General features: G+C 40.0%; 1 protein-coding gene across 3 annotated transcripts in view; it reads left to right on the top strand.

The window, feature by feature from the left end:
• The window catches only part of MCTP1 (multiple C2 and transmembrane domain containing 1), a 274,684-nt gene that overhangs the window by 38,953 nt on the left and 218,861 nt on the right, over nt 1-16,870 (top strand). The window contains exon 1 of one of the 3 annotated variants that reach the window (XM_026866735.1): nt 10,750-10,775. The exons of the other annotated variants lie outside the window; for them this stretch is intronic. The gene's annotated coding sequence lies outside the window, so the exon portion shown is untranslated. Of the gene's footprint in view, nt 1-10,749; nt 10,776-16,870 lie in introns of those variants that run through there. 3 annotated transcript variants of the gene reach the window in all.

Below are 16,870 nucleotides of genomic sequence, written 5' to 3'. Positions count from 1 at the left end.
CTGTGTGTGCCTTACCACCAGTGCCAGCTAGCCGGTTGCGATACGGGGTTTCTTCTATGAAGATAAGTCGTTCGATGCTGTCTGAAATTAAAAGCAGAACTGCGGTCATGGGTTTTCAACTTCCCCTGCTATAATTGCTGAATTTTTCTTCTTTGTTCCTTAATTTTTATGAAAAATTAAAATTGCTGTAAGAATATGTGAAATAAGATAGAAATCTGCAAAGTGATTTTCGAAGTAATAAGTCTGATCAGTGTACTAGATGAATTCACACTGTTCATGAAAATGTAGAAGATCTCGTGAGCTGTTTAAAAGTACCTGAGGGATGAATATAGGAAAATAACTTCATCTTTAAAATTTGCTTGCAGATTTTCCATTTCTTCTATGCTTACACATCTTTGGTTTGCACAGACTCTTAACGGAACAAGCAGATTGCTTTCTTTTGTGGAGTATTTTACTGGCAAGCACAATTAAGCAACAATTTGAAGCACTAGCTGACATTTTAGGTTCATATAGATGCTTTGTTTTGCCTTACATTTGTATGGGAGATTCACCATAACCAGAATTACTAGGTAGTGAATGAGAACTGGTCTGAAGTGTGTCACTGCTGCAGGCAGGCTCTCTCTGACGGTTTTTGGTCAGCTCTTTGATTCCCTTTCCTGGTTGGATTATGTTCAGTGTTTTATTGCTACGTCTGGTCTCATGTGGATGGCATGGTGACTGGATATTGTATTTTCTGAGCAAGATTTGTATTGGTAGCATCCAGTCGCAGCTTCCCGTTGTTAGATGAAAGGACTTTCCCTCAAGACTTGCATTCTGTCTCATTTTCTTTGGGCCGTGGAGTTTTGCCATGCTGCCCCGTACCCTGACACCAGTTTTCCAACAAGCAGACCTCCATGTACACTGCAGTTATCACGGCTTACTGAATGTCTTTGGAGAGGGTGTGGCTGGAACTAAGGTGAAATGGGGTTAATTCCAGAAACTTCCAGGTTTTGATGACTGCAGATTTTTACAAGATGTTTGTGAGGTGTGTGTTCATGGAGTTTTGACCTCATCTTTTCAGAAGGAACCCTGAGATTTGTCAGTATTTCAACCTTAATATAGCGTTTCTAGCTTCCTTTTTTACTTAATGTTATTTATAGGGGAGGGGGCATATTTTAGTTATTATTACTGTTGTTAGATTTTTAAAAAATATGATTGGATATTAAAAATATCCAAATCTGTGCGTGTGACACCTATTCACATTTCATGCACCCTTAGGGTAGTTGTAGGCTAATGACCTTTGCTTTTATAGAGGGAGCTGTGAACTGAATCATCATCTTCATCATGAGGTCTAAATAAGTCTTTCTTCTAGTCACTAAGTAGTTATGAAAACAAAACCCCTTCGACAGGGCAATTATCTATGAAGAATTGTAATAGATTTGTCTTTCGATGTGCTAAGATGTGCTCAACATGTTATGCTGGAGTTCATAATTTGATATTGGCAGCCTCTAATATTTTCTGCTGGGACTACGAAAATATATTCTCATTAGCGAATGTAACTAATGTAAGGTTTGTCAGGTAATGTAGCATGTTATAATTATTTTTTTTTTTGTCCAGGAGCAGAAACTGGTCTTAATGACATGTGTTCAAGTAACTGCTGAAACACCAAAAAATATCCAATGTTAAAGAACAATCTGTATGAGAAATAATGTTGACAAAGGCAACATGACTTGCAGTTCTCTTGGTGTGTATTACGCGAGTGTGAAACTTTGGTGGCTTTCTGTTACAAATCTGCTCTGTTTAAGTACAGTATGTGGTTGCACTGGAGCAGAAGTCCGTGAAGGTGCTGTGAGCCCCGCAGTGAGGCGGCGTGAGGAGGGGCTGCAGGGGGCAGGCAGGCAGGAGGAGGTGCACGGGAGAGCTCTGTTACCTTGCTGTGGATGTTACTGAGCCCCTGCTGCGAGCAGGGGTGAGAAATTTGAGGAGTAAACTTTGCCTTTTCTTTTCATGCCAGTGACAGCATTACAGGGAGCTGATCTAACGCTGCACAATTATATCTAAAAAGTTTTGCTGCACTGTATCATTAAAACTCACGTTAAAAATAGTCATGCACAAAAAATAGTGATTTTCCAGCCTCACTGAACAGAAATATTTCTACTGAGGTTTTTCAGGGCATTCCATCCAGTGCTTTCCAACTTTATTTCATGATCTAGAAGTAAATACATTTGTTGTCAATAAAATTGACAGGCGACACATTGCAAAAAGGCATAGCTGACAGCTTGAGTGACTTCATAAACTAGCCTCATTTAAACAAAGATCAGTTTTTAAATACAATCAACATTGGTGTTTGCCTATCCACTGAGCGATGAGAAATGCAGACCTCATCTCTGTAAGAGGGGAATAGTATCCTGGAAAGGAGAAATTACAAAAGGGAATTAGGAGTCACAGTTAGCAAGCAATTCATCAAGAGAACCTGCTGTAACATTGCAGCAGAATGATCTGTGGTGACCTTGAGATTTATAAAACTGAAAATCCTGTGGTACCTGTGAGTAAGCAGCGGCTGAGAGGGGCTTTAGGGTACTGCACACAGTGTCTGCATTTTCAGGAGTATATTGAAAAACACGGTTGTCTTGGCTTGTCATAAATACAATTTGCAAGCTGAGGAAAATGCTGACCGGAGAAAACCTTAGAGTTCAATATGCTCAGTTTACCTAAGAGAAGGTGGAGAATGGTGATAATCCAGGAGTACCTCAGCAGAGCAGAAAGGGTCGCCTCAGTAGGTTTTTCCTTGCAGGGTTGCTAGAGGGGAGAGCAAGGGAAAGGGGGAGACAGAATCTTGTTACTGCAACATTACATAAATGTAGACACGTCAGTCAAGCGCCTTTGGTTCTTGTTATGCAAAAAGGCATATCTATCTAATTTTCATTAGCATGATTACCCTTGCGAGCAACCTGTGGAGGTGTGTAGCAGCCTTGCTACCTCTTTGCACCGCAGGAGGATGTTTTGTCCAAGCAATGTGATGGGCAGTGGCAGGCCAGTGTATTTCAGCGCGCTGCAGAGCAGTCACTGTGTGTGTTTTTGTAGTTCTCTGAATTCTTAAATTCTGAAATGGGTGGGTCAGTGGAAACTTGTACGGGTTTTTCTGATTTTTTTTCTAAGTGTTGTTCCATGGAACTTACTGAATCAGCCCACGCTTGCTTGCTCTGTTTTTCATAATGTGTATATTTGATTGCATGTTAAACCTGATCAAGTCTGAAGCGCATTCTACAGAAGGCATAGGATATCCCTAAATAGGTTTGAGCATTCTTATAAAAAGCTGTATTATTTCTACATTGTACTTTCCCTGGCGTTTCTAAAAATGACTTGTAAGTAACAGGGATATACTCGCATTGCTCGCTGATCTTGGCATGGCATGTCTGACAGGTCTGTACCTTACTTAACTCAGCAGATAGCATTTAATCCTGCAATTTGTATACCCAAGTCAAACTTTAGAGCACAAGAACTCTTTCTGCACTGTAAACAGAATAGGTGTTTACAGCAATGGTAAGTCATTCTATATTCATGTGCTTAAGAGCTTGGACTATGAAATACATTCCTTGCTTGCCTTTTTTTTTTTTTTAAAAAAAATGTTTCAAGCTGTAAATTGCTGAGGGCCTAGTCAGAGCGGCACTGAGCTCCCACAAGAACTGACATGAGTGGGATGTTGTGGGTTTCTGTCTGTGTTCAAAACCTCTCAGAGCTGGATTCTAAAAGGGTGGATTTCCTGCACAGGTAAATGTGTTTACAATTTGTGTTCATAAATTCCTGTTACAAAGGCAACCTGAACATGCCTTTGGTCAGGATTTAATTACAAATGAGAATGGGGCTAAAGCATTATCTTTACAAAACAAAGGCATGTGGGAAAGATAGTAATTTGAATGTGCGATGCCGAAAAGAAGCTATCACACTTTATAGAAGATGTGACTCATTGAGATACAGTACACCTGAGAGCAGTAAGAAGTAGGGCAGAAATGCTGAAGTGCAGGCCTGGGAGGTACCTCCTGGATGCAATCCTTTGAATATGGTTTATAACTGTGTCCTCTTGTCACATTTGAGAGCGAAGAGACTACCCGAGAAAGGAGGTACGCCTTCTCTTTCCTGTTTCTGCTCTTGTCCTATAACTGTACTCCCTGGGTGATGGGACACTTTCTTCAGTTTTCCAGCCCGGATTTGTTCACTGTCATTGGCAGTGTTACACCTTGCTGAAAAGGCTACTCCCTGCCTGCGTGATCTGTATACAGACCACCATGTATATGGCTGAGTTTTCATTGTTGGTTTTTTGTTTTTTGTTTTTTTTTTTTAAATCCCCCCCCCCTGTTTTTTTTTTTTAAACCCCCCCCCCCCCCCGCAAATAAATAAATGTTTTGATAGTGGATAGCTTATTACAGGTTCTTATTTCTACATGTTTCCATGTATTGGCATAATGTTTAGGAGCAACAGTTACATATTGCTGGGCTCTGCGCAAACAGTAATGCTGTGGTTTCCTCTCTGCTTATATAACAACATCTTTTGTTTGCTTGTGTTTTGTTTTTTGTTTGTTTTTTTTTTTTCTCCATCTGTTTGTTGCATTGAGGTTTTCTAAGATTTTATTTAATGAATTATAAACAAAAACCTGGCAACTGTACCTAAGGAGCCTTACCAGGTTTTCTTAGCATGAGAATGCCAGTCAGCACCACCCTGGAGTTTAAGTGATGACTGGAGCACAGAAACACCACAAATGCCCAGTTCCTACCTAGTGCTCCTTCAGGCAGAGGGGACTGTGCAGGTGGAGGTAATTCTATCAGCTGTTGCTACCACATTTTATTTTCCAATTCAATCCCGTGGGTTCAAATGAGTCAGCAAAGTTGAACTGATAGGCATGTTAAGATTGGAGGAATAATCCTTTTAAATAGTAAGCAGCTATTTAGTAAACAGTAGAGCCATTCTCTACCATTATTACTTACTGGAACAGTCCCCCAAAAAAGCACCTGGAAAGATATTACTTGCTGAAGCATTTGTTTTGGTGATAGGTGATGCGGTGGTTTTAAATTAATATCCTGCATCCCAGATCTGTTTGATCATATAATGAATTTTACTGCATGTATTGTACTTTGTGCAGTTTGAGTTGACTGCATAAATTTGTGCTCAGTTTATGGCTAGTGGCCAGATACATTTAGAAGGATACACAGTTGATAATTGCTTGACCAGAAAAACATTCAAATAAGGTTAGGTATTTGTCAGAAGATAAACAGTTGTTAACAGGAACGGGTAAAAGCAAAATAAAGATGTGCCAGAAATCTTAGTCTTCAGTCTTAAAAGGTGTGGCTTGTCATCTCTCACTGTACTGTGTCCAGTCTAGGCCTGGCATTTCTGTAAGCACTGGAATTTCTTCTGGATTGCAGACGTCATGCTTTTGCAGGTGACTGGGAATAATTCATCAGCACGAGTGAGTTTATTAGGGATAACGCAATTCCTTGAAAGTTATCTCTTATCAGAGCAGCTCCCTGCTGTGTGCCCCCACCCATGCATAAAAGACCTTTTGGATGTGTTCATCTTCCCTCAGAAGTGGCTTCGTTCACCAGCAGATCTGTTTGCAGGGACTGTCACAGGAACCAGTTTACAATCTGTCTGTGGACTGACCATCATCAGATCTCCTCCAGCATCTGCCACCTGTAAACTTTGATCCCCTTTTTTCATACAGTTCCTTTGATACTCTGTATATCAGACGATCTCACTGCTGCTGTCGTGATTGCTCCTGCCTGGGTAAGGCGATCTGAACAGTTTTCTCATCATTTGTTCCACAGGGGATGTTGCAATGTCTCGACACAAAAAGCTGTCCGTCCTACATTTTTCTTTCTGCTTGGTAAGAAAGATTCCAGCTCTCAGTTTATGCCCTCACAGTTTCATACACACATGAAACCTATAATTGCCTAAATTTTTTTTCTGATTTGTTGTTTTCTTTTGTGTCCTTCCTGCTGAAATCTTACAGCCTTTTCATTCTTTGACCCATCTTAGACATTGAGGATTAAAGTTTATCATGAATTCTGAGCATCAGTTATTTAAATGCTCAGTTACAGTTCTCTGTGTACTCTACCTTTGTGTTACAGTAATTTTTTTTGTGTTTACTGGGCAGTAGCTGTTTTGGTATATAATTAAGTTTATACCTCTGGAGCAAATGAATTGAAAATAGCAGCCCCTTCCCTGTGCAGAGCTACTGATTAAACAGTTACGATAACTGGTTTTAGATCACTTCTAGTATGTGTGTCAAGCTCACATTAAATCATCTTTAAAATGTGTATATATATGTAATGCACTTTGAATTGTCTATTCATAAACAAATGCATCACGTATATTCAAAATGAGTGGTTCATAAAGATTTTAGCAGAGAGGTAATGCACTCCTGCGCATTTAAAATTATATTTAAAAATTCACATTCTCTCAGGAATTAAGTTAACTGAATATTTGATAAGGACTCCCCAAACTCATATGGCAGAGTCTTGTTCATTTCGAGCTCCTTTCAGAGACAATGCAGACTGGAAGTCTAGCTTCTAAGAGCAAATGCATTAAATTTTAATATGTTACAGTTTTATATACATGAAAGTAGAGACTTGGAAAGGGTTTGAAAATTAAGACCCTGAAATGTCTGATAAAATTCAGTGGTTGAAAAAGAAAGAAAAAAAAAAATCAAACCTGTAGGAGATTGGACTTGGGACAGTTTTTCTCCCTGTGTGTAGAAATAAGTAAGCTTGAATGGTTTCAAAGTTCGCCTCTGTCTGACACATCTCACTGCGTCTTAGCATTTTGCCTCTAATCAATTTTATTCTTACTCTGTGTTTGGGAATAATCAGTTGCCAGGATTTGTTATTTTGTCATGTTTCGTGTGAAAAGTTCTGAGGTACTCTTGTGGATTTCTGCATTCCCGGCAATATTTTAAAAACTGACAGATCTACTGTATGCTTCCTGCCCTTTTGTTATGTCAGGGATGTTACTGTATTTCGTCAGTGGAATGGTGTGAATGTAAAAGGAAATGCAAATGATTTGGAAAGCATATTAAAGAATTTTTCTGTGCTGTGTCCATTGTGATGTAAGCATGAGAATGTGTGTGGCTGTCCTGCCTTTTTAGTCTTTTCTAGACATTGTATTTTGGCTTTATTACGTGTGAGTATGACTTGTGATTTAACATCAGTGACTGCAAGCTAGCTTGCAGGTTCAGTAGTATCCTCCCAAGAAGAGCCTGCCTGCCCAGGGCAGTCGTCCACCACTTGTGCCTTTCCCTGATATTTGGAGTGCAGAGAAGCTGCAGATGAGTGTTGGTGACAGTGCTCTGATGCACTGTGGGAAGGAGTTTGGATGTGATAAGGTGAAGGTGATGAAAGACCTTAACCAGGACTGGACATTACTTCCAAGAGTTCTTGAATTGTTATTGTGGTCAGTCCTCAAAACACCTCATCAGGAAACTTACATTTGAGAATGCTGGGAACATAACGATTTATTGGGCCACTTGCCTAGTGAATCATTGGGAATATAGTATGAGTGTAGCTCTGTTAATGTGGAGGTCAAAAATGTGTACAATTTCCATTAGGATATTATGTGTTAGCGTTCAAGTGTTCTCAGTAGAGTAAAAAAAGGAGCTGTACTTGTAACTCCACCAACAAACTCAGATAATAATAGAAATATTAAGAGTGCATAATTACAATGAAAGTGTTGTTAGCTGGCAGAGACATTCAGAAGTAAGCTCCTAAAGCTTAGTACTCCCACAGAGTATGATTTTTTAAACTTGAGAGGTTTTTTTAGAATTTCCCAGTGCTATTTCAGGCTTGTTTTCTGGTCAAAAGTTCACAGAAAGCAACGTTAATACACCGTTCAACAGGTGCAGGGAGTAAGAGATGCTGAAGAGTAACCTTTTTCAGTTCTGAAGTGCAGAAGTGAACCCCACTGAAGAGGCTGTTCCATCAACCAGCCCCCAAAAACTCTTTCAAAGGTATGCCTTTCATTCGGCAGCAAACTTATGTTGCAGCAGATTACACCTTTCCAAACTCCAGTTGGGGGTAAGAATGTAATTAGCCGAGAGGCAGGAGAGCAGCAATTACTGACAGCAATCCTCCATAAAAGTGCTGGGAGTAGGAGAACCAGCAGGGCACATTATGAATGTTATAAATATACACAGGCTTCTTGGGACCACTAAAGTGAGATGTTTCAGGGTTTAATGTGTTAGTTTTAGGATTACTAGAAGTTCAAAGCTATGAGATGGGTAATTCCTCGGTGTATCTGTTGTGTGTCATCTTCACTGAGGGAGACAGTCAAGAATGTGATTTTGAGCTCTGGTTTTACTTCATTAGGCAAAACCTCCCAATAATTTCTCATGTTACCTTATTTTCTTAGAGTGCGTGATTTTTACACCACTGTGAGTTATTGTTCTCAAGTGTTTTATCGTAAGAGCTGCTAAATATTTGTGGGAGAGTGTTCCGAAGTTACTCTTATTACAAAATAAGTGCATTTAAAAAAAGTATTTTTTTAAAGATAAATCAAGTCTTTTATGTACCATTATTCCCTGATATATAGTATTCCTTATTGTTATATCAAAAGTGTTGTAAAGTTACAGTAGAGAAAAGTGATCATTATTTTACTGTATTTTTTGTTATATTAAAGATTTTAAAATAAGCTAGTTAGGACCAAGCTTTTTCTAACAGTTTTGATTCTTAGAAGTAGTTTCTGTTTCCATTTCTGTCGGTTACTGTTTGCTGTAATTGGGGAGAAATTTTCAGCATCTGAGATTTCTCAATCATGAGTTTAAAATGAGTGCTGTACTTTCATCATCAGTTGTTGGCTACCTGCTGCCTAGAAAAGCAGAGTTTTCTCAATTGAAGAGGCTAATGAGTGAAAGAAAAAAATGTTGTACAGTTGTCTGATTCAAGTTGGGCGGGAGTAGTGTTCTGCTTGAGGGTGGGGAGGCTCTGCAGAGGGGTCTGGACAGGCTGGGTCAATGGGTCAAGGCCGATTTTAGGATATTCAGCAATTCCCAGTGCAGGATCCTGTGCTCAGGTCACAACCCCACACAATGCTATGGGCCTGGGGAAGTCTGATGGAAAAGGATGGAAAAGGACCCCCAAAAGGGGTGTTGGTCAACAACTGGCTGAACAGGAGCCAGCAGTGTGCCCAGGGGGCCAAGGAGGCCAACGGCATCCTGGCTGGTGTCAGCCCTGGCGTGGCCAGCAGGGACAGGGAAGGGATCTGAGCCCTGGGCTCGGCACTGGGGAGGCCGCCCCTCGCTGAGGGGGTTCAGTTCTGGGCCCCTCACCCCAAAAAGGCCATTGAATGACTCGAGCGTGGCCAGAGAAGGGCAACGGAGCTGGGGCAGGGTCTGGAGCACAGGGCTGCTGGGGAGCGGCTGGGGGAACTGGGGGGGTTCAGTCTGGAGCAGAGGAGGCTGAGGGGAGACCTCCTGGCCCTCGGCAACTCCCTGCCAGGAGGGGGCAGAGAGGGGGGATGAGTCTCTTTTCCCAGGTAACAAGTGACGGGATGAGAGGAAACGGCCTCAAGTTTCCCCAGGGGAGGTTCAGATGGGACGTGGCGCTTAGGGACGGGGTTTAGTGCTGGGCTTGGCAGTGTTGGGTTAACGGTTGGACTCAATGATCTCAAGGGTATTTTCCAGGCTAAACGATTCCATGATTCTGTATTTGGTCTGCTTGGTCCAAACATGTAAATCTGGTGGTTTTAATTAATTCACTCACTAGATTGATGGTTTGAAGTTCCCTTTGAGATGGGAGTTAAAGCTTAGGTTCTTCAAACAGAGAAATGAAATATTTGTCAGAATCTCTGGCTGCTCAGGTGACTATCTGAGAAAGTGCTGCAGGCCCCTTTCCTTCCAACTGCGGGGAGCTAGGTGCATCAACTTGAAGAGGCTTCTGGAGCCTTAGACATTGGATCATGGCAGGTGCTTTCATGCACCTCAGGATGTGGTGCTTAAATCCATAAGAAGAAATAAGCAATTGCCCTCCCTCACCGGCACTGGCTATGAAATAGTCTTACTTGGCTTTCAGTTTACGTGAAATCTCAGTCAGAGGTGCTTAAATTTCTCCTGTATTGTGGAATTGAGAACTAGTCGGGGTTGTGCATTCCACTAGAGAACAACAGACATGCTGTAGTGAATCAGAATTCATTTTGTTTTCTTTTTTTTTTTTTTTTATGATTCCCTTCATGCAGATTCTTCTCTCTGTTCATTCAAATACTTCTTTCCAATCATCTTTCTTGTCTTCAGTGTTTGTGGCTTCTTTTCAGGTTCATGTGCTAGCTTTTCTGCTTTGAAGCACAATGAAATATTTGTAAGAGTTTTTTTTGGGGACAGGAAAAGCATACTGTTAGTGTATGCAGTTACTGGATCTAAGGTCCTAAAATTAGCACAGGCTACTCACAGTCAGTCTGCTTCCAGTTGGGCTTTGGGAGTGAATAATTAGAGCGAGAGAAATCTGTGAGCATCTTTGGAGCAGAGCCTTGCTGTGGGATGGCGTTGACTCTCCAGCTGTTGTTCCTGTGCACAGGAGGCTCCAATCCAATCACTGTCTGTGGCCCTGGTGTGCCTAAATCTGGCCGTAATCATCTTGGCTGCAGAGTGATGCTGCATGCTTCTCGGTTTACTACGTCCTTACCTCGAAATAATCCGTAGGTTGGAGCAGGGCTGACTGTCATGTGCATCGCTTGAAGCACAGCAGTTTGCATCCTGTGCTGGAGACAGTTCAGGTAGCATTGCTGGCCTCGATGCAGTGTTTCATAATTGAAAGGTAGGAAACATATTTTAGCTTAAATATGAGTTCTAGTCACTTCATTGTCAGATAATGAACTTCCAGCGCAGCTAATCTAATGTAGCGTAGAGGCTGTGTTTTAATAACGGTGATGTTGCTTTTGGTATAATAGGAAGCACTCAGAAGGCTTCTGGCTTTACCTTATGGTTTTTCACAGAATATTAGCACTAGTTTTGCTAATGGGCTTTACTGGTCCCCTAGGAATTAAGACATTTTATAGATGAGCTAAAGTGTATAAATGTATCAAGAATCTTTATTTTCAGAGTCTGTAGTCTTTCATTATGTGTAAAACCCTTTGTTCAAAGGGGAAATCAAGATGGAGTGAATGTTACTGCTTTTCTGAATTTCTGTGTTAATGTAGGGGAAGTATTTGGAGAAGATTTGAAGGTGGATTAACTGGAAGTTCTTGTGTAGGCATACAGGAATTTATCTTGTAAGGCAACTTTCATTCTGTGCAGAGTGGCATTCAGCTGCAACACCTGGAAGAAATTTTTCACTTTTGCTAAATTATTGCTAACACCGTGTGGGGAGGGTATTCAGTGTAGCGCATTGCTGATGGCCAGCTGTCCCCAGACAACCGATGGGTGGTGTATTCCCAACTCGGGAGCAGTAGTCACAGAAGTGCCGTATAAATGGGGAGCAAACTCTTTTTCTGGTGGGTCAGTGGGGCAGCAGTTTTGCCTGAGATTTGTTAAAGAGCTCTTACAAGGAAAGCTAACGGGGTGTGATTAGAAATTCAGAACCAGTTTCTGAGAAGAGTTCATTTTAAGGGAGGTCAAGAACTGGGTTAACAGATAAATTTTAGGTTTGGCCAGGAGTCTGCTGTGTGTTGAAAATAGCTATGTGCTTTCTTGGACTGCTGGGTTCTCTCACAGTATCATTAGTGTAAGGACTTAATAATTACTGAATGAAAGTCTTATTGTAGGTCTAGTCCAAGATATAGGGGAAAAACAAAGAATGATGAAAATCTTCTTTTCAGGTGCTAGATGACTTAACATGGCAGTTACAAAATCTGCACAGTCCATGAAAAAAACTTCTGGAAGTTAATGGGAACTACTAAGGAGCTGAGGTTTGCTAAGAAAAAAGAAAGCTCGCTCAGAATACGAGAAGTATAACAAGCTGTGTTTCTGGAGAAGGTGGGGTTTTTTTTTATGACTTAGGGGATTTAAAGTAACTTCTAACAGTTTTACTTTTTACTGTCTGAAATCTGGTAACTTCTGTACTATGAAGTTTTATTATTCATCTCACCTTCAACTGAGGTCAGATTGTTATCCAACAAGCTCAGCTGTCATTAAAAAGAAAAAAAAAATGAAGAAGGAGGGCAAGTGACCATACTGCTAAAAGTCTGTAAATAAAATGTACACTATCTGAGGTTTGCTTCAGCATACTTAATAGTTTTGTGGGCATACCTGTTTTCTGCAATTACCAGTTACTGTAGCTGTTTCTAGTACCAGTATGCCTATGTCCTCAAGAGATTGTTGCAGAAATTAGGAATTTCCTAAGCAGGTATAGGACCTGCCTTAAATAGAAGTGTATGAACAGAGGTGGAAAAAGCACACTTGTCTACCTAAGACGAAACTTGGGTTCTGAGTACAGAGAAGACCAGAGCAATTCAGGAAATGAAATTTCACTTTGTGAAAAAAGCCTAGCATAAGTTTGTTTACTCCGGGATTTTTCTTGCTGCTAATGTTTTGAAGTAGTTTGTTCTAGAAGCATTAAACTTTTCATGTGCTCAGATCCTTTTTTTTTTTTCCCAAAAGTTTGCTTCAGCAGCACATCAGTAGCTGCCTTGTGGTCCACATCAGCTCAGGAAACTGGACACGAGGCTTCACATCACTGTCCCAGCAGCCTGTCTGTCTTGCCTGGTTTCTTCTGCCTGAAAGTTGGAGGCAGAAGTTTCTGGCATGTTTCTATTCTACTCATTCAATTTTTTTCCAATAGGAAATCTGTTCTGCAAGAAATTTTACTTTTTTCCCCCCTCCCCAGACTTTTGCAGTCCTCAGTACCGTGGCCAAGAGTTCCAAATGACATTTTCATTTCTGTAGGTTGTTTTGTATCCACCTGGGTTGTTGACTGATTTCTGTGTCCCTCCTTTGTTTTGCTGGATTTTTTAGAGGTGTGTGTCTCTGTTGTGTTGCATAGTAGTATGATGGGTTGCTCATCCTTTTTTAGAATCTTCTGCCAGATTCTCAGCTCACGTTTGAGAGAGGAATATGAAAGGAAGATGAAATGCACTGTTGCTACCAGGAAGAGGGTAGGACAGCTGAGCTTTTTGGTTTTCCTACCCACTTGTGCAAGACTGGAAGATCCAATCTTTCTGAAGTATTCCTCTAGAAAGTGTTAAATTTACTCCTTGGTTACTCACTATCTTACGTCATAAAGTAGTAATATAGTCTGAAGAAGGTTTTCAGGACATAGGGTGAAAAATGGTGGAGACACAGAGGGCACGGATGGAGGAACAGGAAGAAAATTGTTAACTTCGTAGGACCGCAGTTGGCCTCTCTTGAAATCATCATGTGCTAGCAGTAAATCACTACTCACTGGTAGGGAAAGAAGGGACCATCCCAAACCTCCCTTTAAAACAAGAAAAATGTCAAGCTGCTTCTGTCTGTGTTCGTGTTTAAGCAGCCTCTAGGTAGTGAGGAGAGCCTGAATGTGGCTTTGGATTTATTTTTTTCCCTAATGGTCCCTATTCTGTGAATGTGAGTCCCTTGGGTGAGCTACCATCTTCCTCTCCATCCCCTACACAGAGACACTGGTGCACAGGAAAACATTCATCCCCAGAGAGACAATCACACCCTTTTCCATTCTGATCAGACTTTGTGATATAGTTAAAATGAGAAATTGAGTCAAGGTCCAGACCTGTTTACCTGGGAAGGAGAGAGTTGGCTGGACTACTTAAAATAAGTGAGATAAAAGTTGTGGCAGTTTAGGCTTTTGTGAGGCAATGACTGCCGTTGTTGAGCAACCAGTTTCGAAGGCAGTCACACTCCGGACTTCCCAGAGTTTCTCTGCTGTATAACCCTTTGTTTCTTTTCTCCCTACATGGGGCAGTTGTTTCAGAAGTAATAGGCTCTTGAATAATGGCAGTTTAACAGAATCCTTATGCTCAAACCCCCAAGATTTGGCAGGTGCTCAACATAAGTAGAGTATCTGAGCACCCCACACAGATTTCCTTCAGCAAATAGTATTGTTTGTTACATACTCTTTATTTATTTTATTTGGTTATTGATTACTTTCTGGAAAAGTATTTTTTTCAGACATTCATCTGCTGATTTTGGGTGGCAATCACTATTCTATCTTGCAGCCCTTTTAGAGTCTTGCTGTTGAGGAGAGGAGCATAGCTGAAGACTCCCGATTCTTTCTGGCCACGCAGATCAAATATGTGTGATTTATGTCAGAATGACCTCATTTGTGGAAAGCAAAGTAATGAAGTACTGTGCTTACATGTAACTTTTGATAGCACAGGTTTTGCAGCATTTTCTAAGAGCTGTCAAACATTCCTGTATAATAATGAGACTGCAGTGTTACTGGTGTTCTTGTTGTCTCACCGTTACTGCCTGATTTAATTACTTACTTTGTGTGGTAATTGGAATGCAGTACACTATAAGCATCAATTATTATTTGTAACAATGAAAACCTACTTGTTCAAAGTGAAACGTTTATGACCACATACTATAAGTATCAATTTTAATTAGTCAATTAGGTTTTTTATGTTTTAGCTACATTTTATATATACTTCTATTTAAAATACTTATATATCAGAAGTATTTTGTTAGTAATTGTGCATGAAGATGACAATGTGATAAAACGTTATGCAACTGTGCAGTTAGTTTTTTTAATATTTAAGAAAGTAAAGCATATTAATAATTTCAGTCAAGCATTCAAAAATGAGTTATGAGTTATGCTATCTTTAGATACAAGATCATGTGCTTTTTATTTTTTGCTTCTTGTGGTATCATGCCACACTTACTAAAGACACAATGAGTAGTTTGAGATGAGCTGGGGGTGCTGTGATTGATGCTTTTCTGTAAATCCTTTCCTTTTTGTTGAAAAAATGGAGATAGGGAAGCAAATGAGAAAAGGAGATCAGGAGGAGAGCGATGGACAAGGTTAAAGTAGTTAAATGCTGATACGGAGACTATATCGCTTTGTTGCAGAGTTTCTAGAAGGTGTTTGGCTTTTTTAGGATGTGCTGAAATCCAAGTGCCTGGACTCTGATTTGCACCAGTGCCACAGGGTTCAATAAAATAATGTGGTGAAAAAATAGTCACTGATTGCCTACCGACAGTGCTCATCAGGAGGTAAATTTGAAAGAATACATTTGAACGAGAATTTTACTTTGGCCCTTCTTTGCCTTTGAGAAATTAACTTGAAGATACCGTAGAAGTGTCTGTAGGTACCACATTATTTTGTCAGGAATATCTAGCAGTACACATTTACCTGCTACTCATTTTTTTTCTACCATAATGCCTTCAGCTAATGTTCCTGTTGGAATTTTTTTTTATGCATTAGTATTCTATAATGAGTGATGTAATTTTGTTATGCTCTTGGCTATGCTATTAAGTTTATTAAAACTATTAAGTTTTATTGCAAATACAGATCACTGAATGTCATTCTCTTACTAGTGCACCCAATGGCATGGAGTAAAAAAGTTCTTACTACCAATTAAAAGGCTTAATTCTTTAAAATAGGAGACTTTGCTTTCATTGCAAATTGAGGAAAGTGTTTACTCTTCAGTTGTGTTGCGTTTTATTTGGTAAAGCACCAAGCTGTTAGAAGATTCTTTGCCATGACTAAAGAATGTTGTATTAGATCAAGAGGTGCAGAAGACTCACAAAGGCAGTGTGGAAATCTACTTTAGAGAATCATGTTCCAGCACTGTTACATAGATCCATGGTAGTTGTTTGTGGGCATGATCCCAGCAGATTTGGACTCTGCAGTCTACTTTATCAAAAGGGCCCAGTGGTCTCCACATTTAGCTGACTACAGAATGCTGTCCAGCTCAACCCATTATTTCTGTTTTCCCAGGCAAAGTATCAAATGCCTTGTTATAACTCTTAATTATTGTAATTGACAAAGCCTTTCCTTCATTATTCTCCTGTTCTGTAACATTAAACTTCTAGGTTTCTTAGAAGCAGACTGTTTTTTTCAGTGTTTCTGGGTTCTGCATTCCTCTGCATAATTTAGATTGTGAGTATTAAATTATTATTTGAGTAATTTAGCTATTATATGAATTTTTGAAGCATTATGGTCATAAGAATAGCTCCTTCTTATAGCATAAATATATTTAGTTGTTATATCCATCTTCTAGGCAAACCTGTAGCAATTCAGACAGTGCATTATATGCTTCTCTCCCATAATTTCTGGAATTGTTTTTTTTTGTTTTCCAAAAGATTTCAGTTGTCTCCAAAACTGCTTAGAAGGAGGACTGTGGTGCAGTTTTGAGAGTGTTTCTGTTTTCTCATGTGTTAAAGCACAATGCTTCATCTTCTAATGCCAAGAAGTGTGCTTCTTTAAGTAAAATTATTCATTTGCCTGGGGTGATGTTTGCAGTATCAAACCAGGGTATATGTCTATCCTTTTATGTTGAACAGGAGAATTAACAAACATAGACAAGATGTTCCCTATTAAAAAAAAAAGGGGGGGGTATGGGATGATTTTATCTGTTGCCATTTTCTGTATCTAAGATCAAGGAGAATATTCAAGTGAATAATGTGGAACATAATTGTGGTGCCTAAATTGGCCTGGATGGTAATTGAACATATTAGACTATAAACAAGAAAGTTGTATACGACATAAACTGGTCTCAGTGTTTAGTCACTGACAAATTTGGTGCTGAAACAGCTGCAGATGAATTACTTGGTTGTACATGGAAGCATATGGAGCCTCCAAAACTTGAGTACGAAATTAGCACTTTTAAGATCTATCATGTTTTCAAAAAGACATGAAATAATTCAACATCAAAACCAGCAACTTGCTACTGAGCGATCGAATAAAAGGCCTAGTATCTCGCTAGGAATTTTAAGTGGGTGGGGTGGGGGGAGCGGAGATTCATTTATTTTGGCAAAGAT

Source organism: Athene cunicularia, assembly GCF_003259725.1.
Source record: "Athene cunicularia isolate RWA chromosome Z unlocalized genomic scaffold, athCun1 chrZ_part3, whole genome shotgun sequence".
NCBI classification, from domain to species: Eukaryota; Metazoa; Chordata; class Aves; order Strigiformes; family Strigidae; genus Athene; species Athene cunicularia.
This window is presented reverse-complemented; position numbering and strand designations above follow the sequence as displayed.